This window comes from Protopterus annectens, chromosome 5.part1 (genome assembly GCF_019279795.1).
Source record: "Protopterus annectens isolate FY-2018-M chromosome 5.part1, PAN1.0, whole genome shotgun sequence".
Classification (NCBI taxonomy): Eukaryota; Metazoa; Chordata; order Ceratodontiformes; family Protopteridae; genus Protopterus; species Protopterus annectens.
In genome coordinates this window covers 89,159,146-89,178,018 of record NC_056736.1, presented here as the reverse complement: position 1 = coordinate 89,178,018, position 18,873 = coordinate 89,159,146, and the positions used below count along the sequence as shown (strand labels likewise).

The window sequence follows — 18,873 nt, the reverse complement described above, 5'->3', positions numbered from 1 at the left end:
CCACAGAGCCCTTGTTGAGAGAAGAAATAAAGAAATTTTGAAGGGTTTAATTGCCTATGTCTTCGGAAAGGCCATATCTGTGACACACAAGAGTGAGACAGGTATGTCTTCCCCTTCTTCCTCATCTTTCTTGGCGAAGGGTAAAAAGAGGAGTTTGTTGGTTCCAACTTCCCCGTTGGCACCGACATCTAAGAAACTGAAATCCTCGGTTCCAAAAGGCTTTTCGAAACTGATGGTCTCTGGTTCCAAGTTTTCAATTTTGGGAATATCCCCGGCACCTACCACAGTCACTATTACAAAACCTTTGATGCCGAAGGCTTCGGCACAGGAGAGTTTACTTGCTACTGCTTTGATGCCACCAACTATGCTGGCGCATACTTTGGAAGGAGAACAGGAAGTCTTACCCAGGACTGTTTACTCCCTGTCTTTTGATTCCTTTGTGGGTGAGCTACCAGAAGTTTTTCTTCAGAGACCAAAATCTCCCTCCCGTTCATCAGTCCATTCTACCAAAAGCCTTACTGAGCTGGTCATGGAGAGACTTGTGAATAAAATTTTGTGGGCAAGAAGGATTTACAGGACTCCCTTCATCTTCGACCGCTTTGGGTCCAGGAATCGAGCATTCATGCACCCCTTTAACCACTCCTCCATTGACCACCTCTGAAGCTTCAGAGTTTGCAGTTCCGAGTCTTCTGGCACTGACTGTATTGGTTCATGAGAGATCTCCCTTTCTTTGGAACAAGTCATTACCCTGAGCTCTTCAGTGATTTCAGATCCGTAGATGACCTGGGGCCATATCTGCCTTGTCGTGTCCAGGGGGCAGGAGTCCACTCCAGTTTTTTTTTAGAGCATCACCTCGGCTCAGTTCAGCCCTGGTTTAAGTTTCAGTGGCAGTTTCTTTGAAGAGGGAGTACACTCTGTTCCAAGGCTATCTATCTCTGTTCTGGGCTCCCTTCCCTCTTTGGGTGGTCCAGCCTTTGAGGCAGTGGAGATAGCCCTGTCTCTTGCAATGACTCAGTTCGCCCCTTCCTCCTCGGAAGAGATACCTTCTTCTGGCTGAGTTACTCAACCTCTTTCTCCACTGGGGCAGTGAGCACCGAATTCTCACTCAGACACAGGTTCTGTCATCTTGTGATACCTCCCCAGATTATCCCCCTGAGGAGGTTCCTCAGAAAAAGTGCAAGAGAAAGCACTTGGATTCCCCACAGGAATTGGTCTCTGAAGATGCTGATAGATTTGGATGAGGGGGAAGGGTCCCTAATAACACCTCCTGAAGATGTCTCCTTTGAAGATGTCCTAGAAATTTTGAAACAGAGGAGTGACTGGAAATCTCAAAACCCTTCCTGGGAGGTATTAGTTTGCTTACAGGCTTTTGGTGCTCACCCATCTACCTCTTGGGTGACCCTGCCCACTGACAAACTCATCCAGTTGATTTCTCAGTGGGTGTGGAAGGCTTCAGATACCAATGAACCCATCCCTAAGAGACCAGACAAAATTTTGTCTGCACCTGGGGATAAGCAGTTCTGGGCTAAAGGTTTAGCAGTGGATGCCATGGTTGTAGCTGCTGTCACAAAATAAGAACTTGCTGAGGATGATTCATCTGCCTATCCAGACAACAGAAAGTCTCAGGAGATGGATAGATTTGGGAACTGTGTTTATGCTTCATTGACCTTCGCCTTAAGGTCTTTGAATTTCCTGGCACATTTCACAAGACTTCAAAGGGATCTGATTAAGGAGTTGTCAGATACCCTGGCGGCAGGTGTCACTGAGCGACTCCAAGAGAAAGTTGCCTCCAAGTTAGCCACCCTGGAGTCTGTATCTAACTCGTCCATGAGACTCATTGCGCATACAGCCAAGGAGACCTCCAGAGCAGTGGGTTCAGCCGTAGCCATAAGGAGACATGCTTGGATGTGTCTGTGAGACTTTGTGGAGCCATTTTAAGTCTTCATACATCAATGCATCCTTTGAAGGATCATCCTTGGTTAGCCCAAAAGTAAGAGAGAACTTATCCAGGTGTGAGAAATATGGTAAGACCTTTTCTGCTGTGGACATAACATTTTTCCACCCCCTAAAGATCCTTTTCTAGGAATCCTTTCCAGGACGTACGTGGAGGCAGTTCCCCCAAGGGCGGGAGGGACCACAATGAAAGATGCCACCCACACGGCAGAGGTGATCCGCAGAACCAGGGCTTCAGGAACTCCTTTCTGAGTAAACCCTTTCAATGCTCCTGATGGGAGGCCCGATTGTCTTCCTCTGGAGGTAGTCGGTGGATGCTTATCCCTTGCACCACAACTACTGGCTAAACATGACAACAGATTCTTGAATGCAACAGATCATATCCAGAGGTTATACCATACCCTTTTTCCATCTTCCCACCAGATGCAAAAAAAAAATCCCTGGTGTTCCACCCAGTCAGAGGGAACCAGCAATTCTAGAAATTCAAAAACTGCTAAACAAGAGAGTCATTCAAGACGTCCCACCAAACCAGAAAGGATCTGGATTGTACTCATAGGTTAGGTTCATGGGTAGGTACTAGGCTATCTGCCTGAAGGCATTTATAAGCCTAGCCAGAATGTGTTGGCTTTCGCTGCCCCCTTAGATTAGTTCCCTTTGCCCTCTGTCCAGCAGAGCCACTGAAGTGAAACTGTTTCCCATCCACTCGTCAAGGTTTCTGTTGAAGAGTGCTAGCGAGGAGCTCTGCCTAATGTAGATTGGAATCTTGTTCCAAAGCATGGGAAGTCTCTGGGACAGGAATCTATCTCTCCAGCACATCCTATTTATTGTTGTGGTGAGGTTTAAATCCCTAGAGCGTGTGGCTCGAGGGGATAAGGTTTTCTTTAGGTGGAGCATGTCCATCAATTCTGGGTTGGACATGGCCTTGTATGTCAGGCAGAGATCACCTCTGAGCAGGCGGTATGCAACCGAGTACAGCTGGAGTTTCTTCAGTCAAGCTGCATAGGGCATCTGTTTGAGGCCAGTGATCCTCTTGGTGAGGTACTTCTGTGGTCTTTCCAGCTGTTGCAGGTGTCTTGTAAGGTACATCCTAAATGGGGCGTTGTACTCTATGATGGGTCTGATGAGTGATGAGTAGAGGGGCACAATGACCTCTTTTGATCTGGATGCAAACCCTTTTGTGGTTAGGTGGGCCACATAGAAGGATTTTCTAACCACTTTGGCAATGTGATTATCAAAGGAGAGATTACTATCTACTTAGGTCCCCAGATCCCTTATTACGTTTTCCGTATTTAGGGGACTACCACCTATGTGGCAGTTTGTGGGTACTTTATCTCCAAAGGGAATAACTATGCACTTTTTGGCATTTAGCTTGAGGCCATGATTTTGATACCAGGTATCCTTCTCAGTCACACCCTTTTGGAGGGTGTCTGTCTCAGCCGGTGAGTCAGTTATAGCCCCTAGTTTGCAGTCATCTGCGAACTTGGTCAGCCATAGTCCTCCTGTGCTTGTCTGTACCTCTGAGAAGTATATGCTGAACAGGAGGGGTCCTAAGACTGAGCCCTGGGGAACGCCACTTTTAAACGGTTTAGAGTCAGACTTAGCTCCCGCAACTCTCACCATGTGGTCTCTGTCCGTGAGCCAATTGGCAACCCATCTTGTGACATTGACATAGGGGTTTATGTTCATGCTGGTGAGCTTGTCTATAATACCAGAATGGGGAATGGTGTCGAAGGCCTTTGCGAGGTCTAGGTAGGCTGTGCATGTACCACCTTTCCCTCGTCTATAGCCTTGGTAACGGTCTCAAAGAAGTCCACCAGGTTTAGGAGGCATGATCTGCCCTTAAGGCCGAACTGGGTAGGGTCCAGTGTTTGGAAGTTCCCAATGTCTCTATTATTGAGTTCCATGATGATGTGCTTCATAGCCGTACAGACCAAGCTAGTCAGGCTTATAGGGCAGTAGTTCTCTGGGTCTGTTGTGGCTCCACCTTTGTGGAGAGGAATAACCATTGCTGTGCACCACTCTATAGGTACGTAGCCTGTGGAGAGGCTGAGTTTGAACAGTGTGTTTAGATGAGGGGTTTAGTTTGTCTTTGAGTTCATGTAGGACGCAGCCTGGGACACCGTCCAGTCCCATTGATGCTGTGTTTTTGGCTTTGGAGAGGGCTATTTTAACCTCAGTGCCTATGATTTCAGGGGCTCTACATTCTTCTGGTATGGTTATGGGCCCTTTTGGGGGTGGGGGGGGTGAAGTTTGCACTGAGCCTGCCTGCCAGGATGTTGGCAATATCTGTTGGTTTAGTGTATTTTGTGCCATTCTGCACTAACTCTGAGCAGATCTGAGCATTGCCACTTAGATTCTTGACATAGCTAAAGAATCTAAAGAATGCCTTTTGGCTATCTTTGGAGTCCTTGGCAAGTTTTCTTTCAAAGCTCACCTTGGACGATTTTGAGAGATCGTAGTTTCTTGCTGATACTGATCAGGGATGTCTTTCCTTCTTAGGATTTCACTCTTTTCTGTATTAGTTTCCTCTTTCTATTGTATAGCTTGTTTATGGCAGGGGTCCACCAGACTGGTTTCCTTTTCTTGGAGGAGTGAGTCTTGGCTGTGCTTGGGATAGCACGATCCATGCAATCTTGTAGGTGCCCGTAGAATACATTAGTAAAGGATTTTGCAGCTTGGACAGCGTTATCCTGTAGCATGGGGGCTTTGAAACTTTCCACCTCCATCTTAAGTAATTGAAGTTTGCTTTTGAAATGTTTTTCACAGTGGTTTCCTTGTCCGGGGATGGGGGTAGAATGTGGATATCCAAGTGATTTGTTTATGATCAAATCTAACCAGCGATGGGTTGACCTCCGGTGTGGAACACCGGTCGCCCATGTTTGTGATGATCAGGTCCAATATGTTGTCACTTCTGGTGGGAGTGTTGACCAGTTGTTCCAGGGCATTTGAGTTTATAAATTCTAGGAAATGTTGGGTAAAGGAGTTAGTACTTGAGTAGTTGTCCCAGTTAATGTTTGGGTAGTTGAAATCACCCAATATTAGGGTGTTTCCCAGTATTTCCAGAAATGCGGAATGGGGGTCTTGGGACATGGTGGGTGATCTGTAGCAAGCTACAATTTGAATTGCAGTTTTGCCCATTGTTAGTTGCACGTGGATAATCTCTGAATCATCGTGCAGTGCCACTAACCTGGAGGTGTGGGTATCCTTGATGAATATGTATACTCTCCCGCCTTTTGTGTTTCGTGGCCGAAATGTATGGTATGAGTTGTAGCCTGGTAGTGCTGGGGTGCTCTCTGGAGCTTTAAACCAGGTATCTGTTACTGTACATATATCAATTTTCTCTGTAGTGAGGAGTGCCTCAAGTGTGTGCATTTTGAGGTTTAGACTTCTGGCATTGAGTAGTATTACCTTCAGATTTTTGTTACTTGTGCTTTTTACGGCGGTGGGTTTGTCTTTTGAGCCTTGCCTAAAAAAGGGACTGTGGGGGTGGCAAGACCCTTGGCCAGTATTCGAAAGCCTAAGGGTGACAGGTGCAAGCCATCTCTAGCAAAGCAGCATGGCTTGTCGAGCATGTCATCCCAGGCAGACAGACACTGGATCCCTTTTGAAGATTATTTTTAGTGCCAAAAAAGGCAGGGAATTGGAGACCAATTTTGAACCTCAGTTTGTTGAACAGATCAAGTCAACAAACAAATTTCCGGATCACAGTACAGTCCATGCTTCCATTTTTAGGAAAGGGTGACTGGATGTGCTTGATAGCTCTTCAGGATGCCTATTACTATATATAAATGGACAAGCGCTCCAGGAATTTCCTCCACTTCTGGCTGGGAGCCAGTCATTACCAATTCAGAGCGCTGCCCTTTGGACGGACTCACCACAACCCTCAGGGTGTTTACCAAATGTTTGGCAGTAGTAGCAGCTCACTTGAGACTGCAGTGATTCTGGGTGTTTCCATACTTGGACGACTGGCTCATTACCACTGCAACCAGGCATCACTTGATAGAAGCAAGGGATTTACACACTCAACACCTGGACGTACCTTAGAATTACTGTAGCTCATGAAAAATCTCAGTTGACTCCAGCTCAAAGTTTAGAGTTTATAGGAGCAGTTCTGAATATGACAACAATCATAGCATCCCTTTCTTCAGCAAGACTTCAGAGAATTATAACTCCGGTTCAGAGGATAATCCACAGAAAGAGGGTTCCTGATCAACTAATTTTGCAAGCACTAGGTTCGATGGCAGCGTCAGTAGCTCTAGTTCTCCTAGCCAGGTTTCAGATGAGAATCCTACAATAGCATCTCAGTGGTAGGTGCTACACTAACCCATGTTTGACCAGATTCTGATCACCATCATTGCAAGAAGGATCTACTTTGGTGGACTCATTCCGAAGAAATTCTCTTTGGCCTCTCCTTTGTACTTCCAGAGCCCAAAGCCATAGTGACCACAGATGCTTCTCAGATGGGGTAGGGGGCATTTTCTGGGCAAGACAGTCCAAGACACTTGGTCCCAATTAGAAGTCAGCTTGCATGTCATTGTTCTGGAACTTACAGCAGTGCTTCTAGTGTTGCAGGCATTTCAAACAGCTCTTCCTCAAGGAACAATTTCAGTTCAGACAGTATGTCAGTAGTTTGATACATCAACAAGCAGGGAGGAACCATATCTTACTTCCTTTGTCGAGAAGTATGTCAAATGTGGCAGTGGATGATTTCTTCCAACTGCTTTCTTATAGCAATGCACATTCCAGGGCGTTCCAGTGTAATTGCAGACAAACTTCAGCCTCATGAGTGGTCTGTCAATCCAGAAGTAGCGGAAAAGATTTTCTGTCAGTGGGATCAACCTTGCTGTGACCTGTTCAGCTGTCCTCAACAATTACTTCGGCCTGATTCCCCGTCAGGGAAGTCACCAAGGGATGGTCTTCTCCACAGTTGGCCCCTTGGTCTCCTCTATGCTTTTCCCCTGATACTTCTAATTCCAAAATTCCGACAGACAGTACTCCGGTTGAATAGCAAAGTAATCCTCATTGCCCCCTTTGGACTTGACAGATATGGTTCCCCTATCTTTGGGCTTGCCTGATCCATCAACCTTGGTCTGTGGACCTGGCTCCAGACCTTCTATCTCATCCAGATGGACTAGTTCACCCAGACATTTTGAACCTCAATCTGACCGCACGGTTCCTCCAATTCCATTATTTGCCAGGCATCTAAACCTTTCCTCCCCGGTATGCCAAATCCTCCTAGGTTCTCATAAGTCTTCCCCCCGTAAACTGTATACTAGTAAATGGTAGATATTTACCATTTGAGCTTGTCTAAAAGATATTGACCCCTTCTGTGCTTCTTTTGAAAATATTTAGACTTCTTAGCCTCTCTTTTTAATGCAGGAGCTTACCCTTCTATCATCAGAATACAACTAGCAGCAATTTCAAATTTCCATAATGGTTTGGAAGAACGTTTGTTAGCTTCTCATAGACTTTGTAATTCCTTCTTAAAAGGGACACTTTTGTTGAAACCTCATTTCAAAGACCCTATGCCACTTTGGGATCTTAACATAGTGCTGCAAACCATTGTACAGCCCCCCTTTGAACCTTCGGCAGACTGTGATCTGAAGTTTTTGTCATGGAAAACATTGTTTTGGTGGTGATAACCTCTGCTAGAAGGATTTCAGAAATTCAGGCCTTATCATGTAAACTACGTTATTTGATTTATCACAAAGACAGAGTTTATTTAAGAGCAAACCCCTCCTTACCCAAGGTAGAGTTAGTGTCTAATATCAATCAAGCGATTAATTTACCGGTATTCTTTCCCAGCTTTTCCAACAGAGGTGAATACTCCTTGCATTTACTATATGTTCACACGCAATTACACTTCTGTCTTCACAGGATGAAAGACATGAGAAAATCTTGCCAATTGTTTGTCTCCTTTTCCAGTGCAATGTTTGGTAAGCCAGTCAGCAAGGTGACTCTAGCCAGATGGCTAAATGATTGTATTTTCTTTATTTATGATGAGAAGAAAATTACTTTGCCTGGATCCGTGAAAGCACATTCTACAAGATCTGTAGCCACTTTAGCAGTTTTTCATTCTAGAGCTTCAATGGATGATGTCTGTGCGGCAGCTACTTGCGCTTCTCCTCATATCTTTATTACTCATTACAATTTGGATTTGGTCTCTAGGGGAAGGGCATCCTTTGGTTCAATGGTGCTCAGGAATATCCTTCCATAAGCTAAGGTCTAAGGTAGCGGGGGACTCTGTCCCATACATCAAGGATAAATTGAAAATTAACAACATCAGATAAAGAAGTTATGAACTCACCATAACATCCCATCTGTGTTGTCCAGTTTCATTTATCTTTGATGCCCCTCCCTCCTTCCCCCTGCCTTTTGAGAACATTTTGATGGAATGGATAATATTCTGATAAGTTATTGTAACTTTTTTAAAGTTTAGCAGATATGGCTTCCTTTCAGGCTTCCTTTTCTGCTATCTATGTATACTTATTTTTTGCTACAAACTCAATCTGTGGTAATTGAGGGAAAAGGATTATGAGTAGAGGTGAAGCTCAAGAGTTTTTGGCTTGTATCCAGGCACAAAAGGAAGGGACTTGGTGCTAACAAAAAAACTTCTTTATTACCAATACACACAGAATTAACACTTCCACATAAATATTAAAATGTGTTTTCATCTCACAATTTTAAGACTTCATCAGGTACAACAAGGACTTCTTTCCAACTGTTATATAATCAATCCAGTTAATGAGCAACCATTCAGTTAAGCACTTTAAAGTAACATGAGCATAACTCAGTACATAAGCCTTAAACAACAACAAAAAAAACTATATAAACCACAAACACTATTTGAAATACAAATACCTATCAACACTTTTTTTCTGATTATAAAATTAATATACAAATAACCTAAAATACAATTTAAAATACATTGTAATGGAAAACGAATGTATGTATGTTTGTGTGTGTATGTTTGTGTGTAATATATATATATATATATATATATATATATATATATATATGTATATATAATGTGTATATATTTGTATATATATATGTATATATATATATATGTGTGTGTGTGTGTGTATGTAAAATACCATGGCGAAAGGCAGCTCAGACAAGAAACACAAATCTTTCACACAGTAGTAAAAATATTACAGGATAAAAATTGTAACCTAACAAATTGAGGAGATGAAGGTAATAATAGACATGTATTTCTCAGTATTAAAATAACTAATATTTTTACAATTTAGCAGCAGTATCTGTATTTTAAATAATGGCGACCCCTAACCAGGAAAAGCCGAAAGAAGAAGAATTATTTGTATTTTAAATAGCGCTTGTGATTTATATTGTTATATTTTGTGTTTAAGGCTTATGGTACTGAGTTATGTTCATGTTAAAGTGCTTTAATTGAATGATTGTTCATCAACTGGATTGGTTATATAAGGGGGTAGAAAGAAGTCCTTGTATCTGATGAAGTCTTAAAATTGTGAGACAAAAACGCATTTTAATGTTTATGTGGAAGTGTTAATTCTGCCTGTATTGGCAATAAAGGTTTTTTGTTGCCACCAAGTCCCTTCCTTTGTGCCTGGATACATTTGGTTCATGGCAATTTCATCAGGCACATTCTCTGTTTTTTTTTTTTTTTTTTTTTTTGGTTATAGTTTTTGGCTTGTGCTTGCTGTAGTAACAGCTAAGTCAGTTCCGATATCTGAACCAAACCCATATGTCAAGGATAAATGAAAATGGACAACACAGATGGAACGCTATGGTGAGTACAGAACTTCTTTTTAAATTACTTTAAGGGTCTGGAATAAGTGTATGTTGTGTTTTTCTCATTGTTTTAGTTTTTTTTACTGCTTACTTTTACTGATTATTACTGTGCAGGTTACCTGGATTTCAGGCTCCATTTTTATTTTGTGCCACAGAACAACTTACCGGTTTGTTTGTTCTTCCTTCCTCTGATCACAAAAAGAAAACTTCCAGGCAGACTTTGCCCCTTCGACAGGCTGCAAGTTTGCTTTAGCTGCAGATGGGTGACTCTGCAGTGGCCATTTCTGACTCCTCAGACCATTCATTTTTGCCTTAGTTTCCTCTGGTGTAGTCCCTTTGGCTGCCATGAATCAGGGTTAGACATGTCCTATTTGGCTGTTGGATTCTCTTGTTGGTCTCAGAGTAAAGAGCAAGGAACCCCTCTCTGTCTAGCCAGTGCTGTGATACTTTTTGTCTGGGGTAATATGCTTGGCAGGAATCACTCAGCTTATACGGGAAGGATGCAACACAGGCTCCAGCATGTGTTTTCATCATGATTAGGCCATACTTTAGAATGGGTGAAGCCTGTGGGTGTAGCAGTATGTCTGGGCTCTGGGGGGGGGGAGTACTTTAAATTAAAAGGCTTGGGGTTAAAATGAGAATGTACATAGTGTTTTTTGTTTTGTTTTTGAATGTTTTTATTGAAACAAAAAGTTTGCAAAAACAAATGAGTCTGAACTGGGATTAGAAGCTGCAGGTGCATGTAAGATCAGCCTGCCAGTCATTGTGTGCACCTAAGTTGCAAGTTGGAAACGTATATTAAAATCAAAACTGTCATGTAGAATATGTGAAAGCAAGAGAATCTTCTAGGAATGTCTGCTTTGTCAGTCATGTCATGGAATGTGAATGGCATTGTAGGTATGGACAAAAAGCAAAGAGTTTACTGTGAATTATTTAAGAGGTGAAGGGTACAGTTAGTAGTGTTACAGTAGACACACTTAGAAGTAAGCATGTGAATTTTGCAAAGAAGTGATTTCAGAATGGTTATTCAGCAGAGTATCACAGACAAAGGAAGGGGAGTAATACTTATTACACAAGGGACTCCACTAGTAATAGATGAGGATATGAAAAACAAGAAGGATAGATTTGAGGTAATAAGTTTACTGGCAGAAAAAGACGATTTTGTTGACATGTATTTACAATCTACCTAAAGTACTGTTAAGGAACTTAAAATATTTATGGGAAAGGTAATCGGCTTCCATCAGAGACTATTATTCATGGGTGGGGACTGGAACCTGATATAGAATAATGATGTATCAGGGGAAAATAAAACAAAGGAGAGTAGATTTATGTAGGAAATAGATTAAAATATATGAAATGAAAGATGTGAAAATACTAGCAGGAATCCAGATAGGATTTGCATATTATTTTCCAAAGTGCATTAACATGGGCTAAAATGGGTAAAAACTGTATTTCACAGGAGCATGTTTATTTAATTGAATGCCTTGAAACACATCCATTAACTGTTTTAGGCAATATACTGATAAAGACTGAGGTAAAAATGCAAGGTAGATGAGTAAAAATGAGACACTGGCTCTTTCTTAACCAATTAAAACAAGAGGATTTTAAGGAGTGTGTAGTGGAAATGATTCAACAGTTGCCAGGCAATGTATACATTTCTGTGGAAGGAATAGCTGAGGAGTTGGGATAAAATGAAAATGGGTTGTAAATATGTGTTAGAGAGAAAAAGATTTGGAGAAGAAGTAATAGGAATTATCTAATTATCAAAAAAAATGATGAAAGTGAGTGTGACGAAACAAGGGGAGCAGTTTTTGGGAGCTAAAGGAAAAATAAGTGAGGGTTTGGATAATATGCATGAATTTAAAAAGGTGGCTATTAAACAAGCATTTTTTATCATAACCCAGGAGCACAAAACCAATCAGCACAATGACTTAGCCAATAGAAAGGAGTGTTGCCAAACTTAATGAGCCTATGACTAGAATAATAACATAAATCCTGTAGAGGTATTAGAGAAATTTCAGAAATTCTGCAAAAATCTGTATACAGCAGTGGCGTGGAGGAACCAATCAAAGACACAAATGGAGATATTTATGGAAGACTTAAATATGTCAAGGTTAGAGGTAAACGAGCCTCAAGAATTAATATCTAAAATAGGGAGGGGATGCAACAGAAAATGGTGATGTATAATCATTCAAAAGAGAGGTCTCCAGGAACATATGATATTACTGTGGAAATTTGAAAGTTAAGAGGGGAAAAAAGTGATGGGATCTGGAAGGTTTTGATTAACAATATTTTAAAAGGGACAATATCAGCATCTTGGAAGAAAGCTGTTGTTGCTGTACTACTAAAAGAGGGCAAAGACCTTTAAATCCAACTTCGTTATAGACTAGTTTGAACCATGATTATAGCATATGTATTGTGGTTTTGTGAAGGAGAAGAGACATTTGAGAACATTAACAGAATGATGATAATTCAAAGGGAAACAGAGTATGAAAAGACCTCAATGTTCTTAACACTGATCACTGCTGCAGTAGCCTAAACTGTATGGGTTATATCCCGCATACCACCATGTGCCTAAACTGTTAGCTTGAGCCGAGATTACTAAAAGGTTTGGCACCAAGCCCTTCAAAGCTTTAATGATGCCAAGAAGAGTAGTCCTGTGCAGACTTTCAATGATCCACTGTTGACTAATGGTGTTCATTTGCTGGGCAGATAAGTTCACTTTTGGGGAAAAGCTTTCCACATTACTTTTTAGTTGTTTAAACTAAGTTTTTGTGAATAACAACTATGTTCAAGATATGGAAGAGTATTTTTAGTGACTGTCATGTTACCTTTATGTACTTTTAAAGAGGAGCACCCCTTATTACTTTTGTATTAAAAAAATTCTTGAAAGTTGTTAAAAACTTTTTCTCTGGAGAAAATGAGTTTACTTTTTGTGGTTGGAGAAAGTGTTTAAAGCACTTTTACTTGGCTTTAAGTGGGGAAAAGTAACTTACTTGCTGCACTTATGTTTTATTGACTATTGCTGATAAGCTTGCCCGGGAAACAAGCACCATCAGCTTGACTATGGAACAAATTATCAGTCCCTTGGTCAGACCTTCTTCCAGCTGCAAACAGTAGTTTATTTTTTATTTTTTTTGGTTTACTGGGGTAGTACACTGATGTTAATGGACCTTTTGCAGGCACAGCCTGTGTATAACTTAACTAAGCAGCCTTTACTTCAGCAGGTTGGTAACTTGCTACTGCTACAAGTGGGTGACTCTGTTGCAGCCAAAGCTGGTTCCTCAGACCCCTAGAACCACTCATATTTTTCCTCAGATCCCTCTGGTGTTGTCTGTACAGCCACCATGGACTTGGGGGTTAGCTATGCACTCTGCGGCTCTTGGAGTCCTCTCAATGGGCAAGGGATAGCCACTTTTTTTTGGTCATGGGAGAAAGGACAGGGAATGTCCCCATGTTTAACCAGAACATTTTGCTTATCACTGGGTACGTTGGCAATACTCTTGTCTGTTTGCTCCAACTTTCCTGTCAGAAACCATTAAACATTTAGCTTCTCCTGTCAGTTTTTCTTGTAGAAAAGTAATTTATTGGGCTTGGCTCAGGATCTTGTACAGGCTGTAGACCCTTCTTGTAAAATGGTTTCTGGTAAAAGGAAAAGGGATTCCTCTTTCCATGAAGAGTTTCAAGCTATGGAGAAATATGAAGATATGGATGCAGGTTTTTCTCCACAGATTTCTTATTCGTATTCTGTGGAGGGTATGGTTTCTGAATCTCCTTGTGAGAGGGATTCACTTTCTTTGAGACAGAAGGAGGAGGCTGAGGTTTCTCACTAAGTCCCTTAGAAAGTACTCTAAATTGCTTCAACTGGAATTCTCAGAATCTTCACCATCCCCTCATTGCTGTCAGCATTGGAGGATGTGTTTCCTGACCCATCAGCTATAGCTTTAGTTTAATCCAACAGCTGCTAAGCATTTTGTTAATTCTAATCTTTCCCCTTCAGGCAAGGATACTAAAGCTATCACTAAGTTTGGAGGAAAGAAAAGTGTATGTTTCTGCAACTTAGATTTTTAGAATTCTGAGTTGTTAGGCTCATATTTTAAAAGCTTGTACTGACTAATTGTGAAAATATGAAGAATGTTTTGGCTACAAATCCAGTGTTGTCTCTTTTTATCCATTTCAGCTATGGGTTGTCAAAATTGGCCTCGTCATGGATTCTGAATCTCTTTGGTTCCAAGACTCTGACTCTTCCCCTACTCATAATTCTCTAAATTCCACCTCAGTACCTTGGATCTCATTTGCCACCTGAAGTGTCAAGTCCAGTTAGTGATGGCTCCTGCTTTCAATATCCTTTTCTGGTGTTGCTCTGGCAGATTTCGTCTTTCCTCCCCATCAGGAGAAATGTTTTTTTCTGTTCAGATAGTAGTTTTGTTAGAGTGTTAGTGCTTTAGGTAAATTAGGTATCTAGAGTTTGCTGTTAGTGTTATGAGTTTATTCTAGTTAGGTACATTAGAATATATTAGGTTTATAAAATGTATAGCGTTTTTACTTGGTTTTACTGTTTATATTAATAGACGTAGTGGTAATTATAGTAATATAGACATACCTAGTTGGTTGCTTAGCCATATTTAGTGAGTTAGGAACTTTTTAATGCGTGTTTGTCTTCTGCAATAATGGCCGACAGGGATTTAAAAAATGTACAGTGTGTGCACAAGCTCCCACCCCAGCATGCACACTCCTTGTGTGTTTATTGTTTGGGTACTGCCAACCTCTACACTCAATGTCAGGCCTTCTCCTTTAGCTTCCTGGTTCTAGGGACTAGAAGGGAGAAGTTAATTGTGAGGGGACTTGGGGACTCTTTCCTCCTCAAACAGGGTCTGGCATCCCATCCACTTCTTTTGCTGCCTCCTCGCCTGCCAGTAAAGATAAGAGCTCCAAGGACAGATAGAAAGAGAAGAAAAAGAGGAGGAAGTCGACAAAGACAAACAAAAAGGCAAAGAGAAGGAAAAGGCAAAGGAAAAAAAGAAATCAGACTCAGAGAAGTCCTGCAAGTGTTCCCCAGATCTGACAAATCTCATCATGTTTGAATCCAAAAGTACTATGATGTTTGGAGCTGGCAATTCCTCAGATCCATTCGTCTCCTCTTCTGTCCATGTTCTCCCCAGGACCCATTGAGCCCAAGGTTGCACTCACCATTCCTTCAAGAAGGAAGGTATTTGAAACCACTTTCTTTGGTGTCATCTGTAAGCCTGACCAAACAGGACAAGATGATGAGGAAATTCCTCAAAATGTAGATTTAGCTCTGTGTACCATCTTCTGGGAATGTACAAAGTGCTGGGCCATCTGTCCCATTTCCTGCATCTTATCCGGTTCCGGTCTACCCCTCTGACTTGGTTATCTCTGATCCAATTTGTCCCTGAGCGCTTTTGCTGGAGTCAACAATACAAGTTACATGGACGGATTCCCTTCCGTTTTCAGCCCCAACATGTTCAGATCCAGAAGCTTTGGCACCGTGGCTCCAGAGGATGGGCTGACACTGAAGCTGTCAGAGCAGTCTCTCCCCCTCAGTGTCTCTGCTCTCGATAGGTTGATGCCGAAGTTGGCATCAGGGTAAGGACCTCTCAGTTCTGCCATTTCCTTTCTAAGGACAGGAGGGCTCCCTCAGAGTGGAAAGCATCCTTGGTCTTCGAGGCTTCTGAGCAGGTCATTTCAATGCCAAGGGAAAAGGCACATCCATCCAGTTTGGTAACATCCAAACTCCCAACTAGAATCAGCTTCTTTTTCCCAACTCTCTGTCAGACAGGGACAGTTGCTTCCATAGGCTTTCCAGGCTATCAGCTATGTAAACTCTGTCCGATTCAGAATCTTCCAACCAGTTCAGTGAAAACAGACATGCAAGCAGAAGCACTTAGACTCCTCCCTAGAATCAGTCACTGAAGAACACAGACTTTGATAACGGTTAAGGTTCCCCTAGATCCCTCTCTCAAGGCGTTACCTTTGACAAGAACCTTGAAGTGACGAAGCGGGGGGGGGGGCATAGACAACCCTTCTCCAGATGTTTGTTCTAGCTTATCTTTGTTCTGTATGGTATTGCCTGTGGATCCACTCATTGATTTGATGGCTCAGTGGGCATGGAAGGGCTCTAATGTGATGGAACCCATCCCTAAGAAGCCCAACAGGATTCTAGCTGCACCAACAGATTAGAAACACTGGAGCAAAGGTCCATTGGTGGGCAAGATGTTAGTAGCATCAGCCACAAAGTAGGAACTGTCTGAAGAAAGTTCCTCTGTCCATCACCCTAATAGTCTAGGGCTGTGGACTGGTTTGCAAAATGGGTGCATGCTTCAGTGACATTTGCCATTATCATGCTGAATTATTTAGTCCATGTCACCAGATTTCAGAGGGATCTTACCAAGTAGATTTCCAAGGCTGTCTCAGGTAACTTGTCTGTGGATGTTCAGAAGACAGTAGACTCCCAGCTTTCTAACCTCCAGTCTTTTTCCAGCGTAGCCGCAATATTGTTTTCTAACATGGCTGATGGCACAGGTAGAGAAGTAGACACCGGCATTACCATTCATCAGCATGCCTAGATGCATCTATGTGACTTTGCAGAAAGCTTTAAAATGTCTTTCTTTAATACCTCTTTCCATTGGCCCACCTTATTTAAACCTAAAGTGAAAGAAACACTGACTTGGAGTCAACAGGATTGCAAGACTGATTCTGCAGTGGGAACTGTTGTTTTCACGCCCCTGAAGTCCTATTCTAAGAATCAGCAAGCTGAGAAGAAGATATGGTACAGAAAGTCACATAGCTCTTATCAATATACATCTGGCGATAGACCTCCTCATGGCAGAGGAGGGGAGGTAACAGTAAGGGACTTTACCGTAGATGCCGAGGCAGACTGCATAACCAGGGCTTTTGCAGGCTCTTTACCGAAAAGCCCTTTCAGCACCCCTGAAGATTTGCCTAACTGCTGCACTCTTGAGGCAGTTGGTGGGGTGCTTGTCTCTACACCCATAAGCCTGACAAAGCATAAGCACAGATTCTTTGGTGCTAAACATAATTTCCAGAGGCTGTTCCTTACCATTTACCTTCCTCCTTTTAAGAAAAGGAAAGTTCCCAATGTTCCACCCAGTCATTGAGAACTCACAGCTGCAGAAATTTTCAAGCAGTTAAAAAAATGAGTCATCCAGTTGGTCCCCAAAGACCAGTTAGAATCCAGATTTGTCTTGAAGTTCTTTTTAGTACCCAAGAAAACAGGTGACCTCAAACTCATTCTGGATCTGAGCCATTTAAATCAATGTGTGAGGCAGACAAATTTCCAGATGGTCACACTTCAGTCCATTTTGTCTCTGCTGATGAAGGATGATTGGATATGCTCCATAGATCTGAAGGACACTTACTACAATGTGAAGATAAAGAAACATTCAAGGAGATTTCACAATTTCCATCTGGGAGCCAATCAGTATCAATTCAGAGCCCTGCCATTAGGTCTCACCACAGCACCCAGGGGGTTTATCATAATGATGGCAAAAGTGGTGGCACTTCTTCGCTTGCTTGGGATGCAGGTTTTCCAGTATCTCAATGATTGGCTCCTCATTACTACATTCAGCAACCTGTTGTTGGGATCTCCTGCTCCAGCTGATGCAAGACCTAGGGAATCGCAGTCTGTGTAACCAAGTCTTATTACACCTTTTTTTAATTTATTGGATGCCACCTGGACACAAGCTTGCAGATCGCCTGACTTCCCAACTCCAGGGTGCTGTCCCTGCACTTCACTGCCACTTAGGTTCTCCATCACCCCTGGCAACCAGCAAGAATAATTCTTTGCTTACTGGGACTAATGGCTTCCACAGTCCTCATGGTTCCATTGGCCAGATTTTATATGAGAGTACTTCAGTGGACTGCAGCGGTGCAGTGGTTCCAAATACATCACCCACTTCACAGCAAAATTCAAATCTGCAGGTGAAATATCATGGATAACATATCTCATTTGGTGGTAGAAGGGTGTCTGTTCCTTACGGATTCCCCTGTAGCTTTAGTGATGATGGAAACTTCCTTTTTGGGTGGGTGGTAGGGCATTTTGAAGGGAAGAAAGTCCAGGGCATTTGGTCACTTTACAGAGGTAACCTTCACATCAATGCTCAGAAGATTAGGGCAGTCCTTCTGCAGGCCTTTCAAGACATCCTCCAGGGTGTATTATATCCGTACAGATTTCTTTGACAAGAATCTTGAAGTGATGAAGCAGGGGGGGTCCATAGACAACCCTTCTCCAGATGTTTATTCCAGCTCAACAGGGCAATAGGTCAGTGGTTTGATGTATCAGTAAGCAGGGAGGAACATGATCTTATCCTTTGTACCAAGAAGCCATGAGAGTCTGGTAATGGGTCACTTCTAGGCAATGCTTTCTGATAGCAACACACATCCTGGGGTCATCTAGTGTACTGGTGGACAAGTTGAGCAGATCTATCTTGATGCCTCATGAGTGGACCCTCAGTCCAGTGACAGCTTTGATTTTTCAGTCACCAAGACCAACCTTGCTATGACCTTTTCACAACCTACCTAGACAACAAGTGCAACAGTTACTTTGTCCTGATCTCCCCACAGGGACAGTCACTGGGGGACTGGGAGATGCTCCCCATTGCCTTTAATAAACAAGTACATATAGGAAGCAACAATCTGTAAGGCCAAAAATGATCCTCATTGCCCCTTTCTGGCCTCAACAAAGATCTTTTCCCTTCCTGTGGCCTCTACACTAGTATAGCCTCCATGGATTTTGGATCATTATCAAGATCTACTAACACACCTGGCCAGACTGCCTCCACTGGATCAGAAAATCATGAAGTTAACTACTTGGTTCTTCCACTTTTAATCTTAGCCAGAGATGCCAGGCTTCCCTGTTCAGTCATTCAGATCATATCACCATCCCAAAAAATGACCACTACAAAAATTTACCATAGCAAATGAAAGAGATTTTCCATTGGACTGCATCCAAGGACTTGGATCCCTTTTCTGCCCCCTTTCCTTACATTGTAGAATTTCTATCAAAACTTTTTCACAATGGTTCCAGTTATTCAGCTATCAAAGTGCAAATGGTAGTTAGCTCTTGTTTTCATATATGTCAATGTCAACTCTGTAGCCTCTTTGAGA

At 42.3% G+C, this 18,873-nt stretch overlaps 1 protein-coding gene across 1 annotated transcript in view; it reads left to right on the top strand.

The window, feature by feature from the left end:
• Positions 1-18,873, top strand: part of MYCBP2 (MYC binding protein 2) — a gene marked incomplete in the record, with an annotated part of 5,088,083 nt that overhangs the window by 2,945,491 nt on the left and 2,123,719 nt on the right.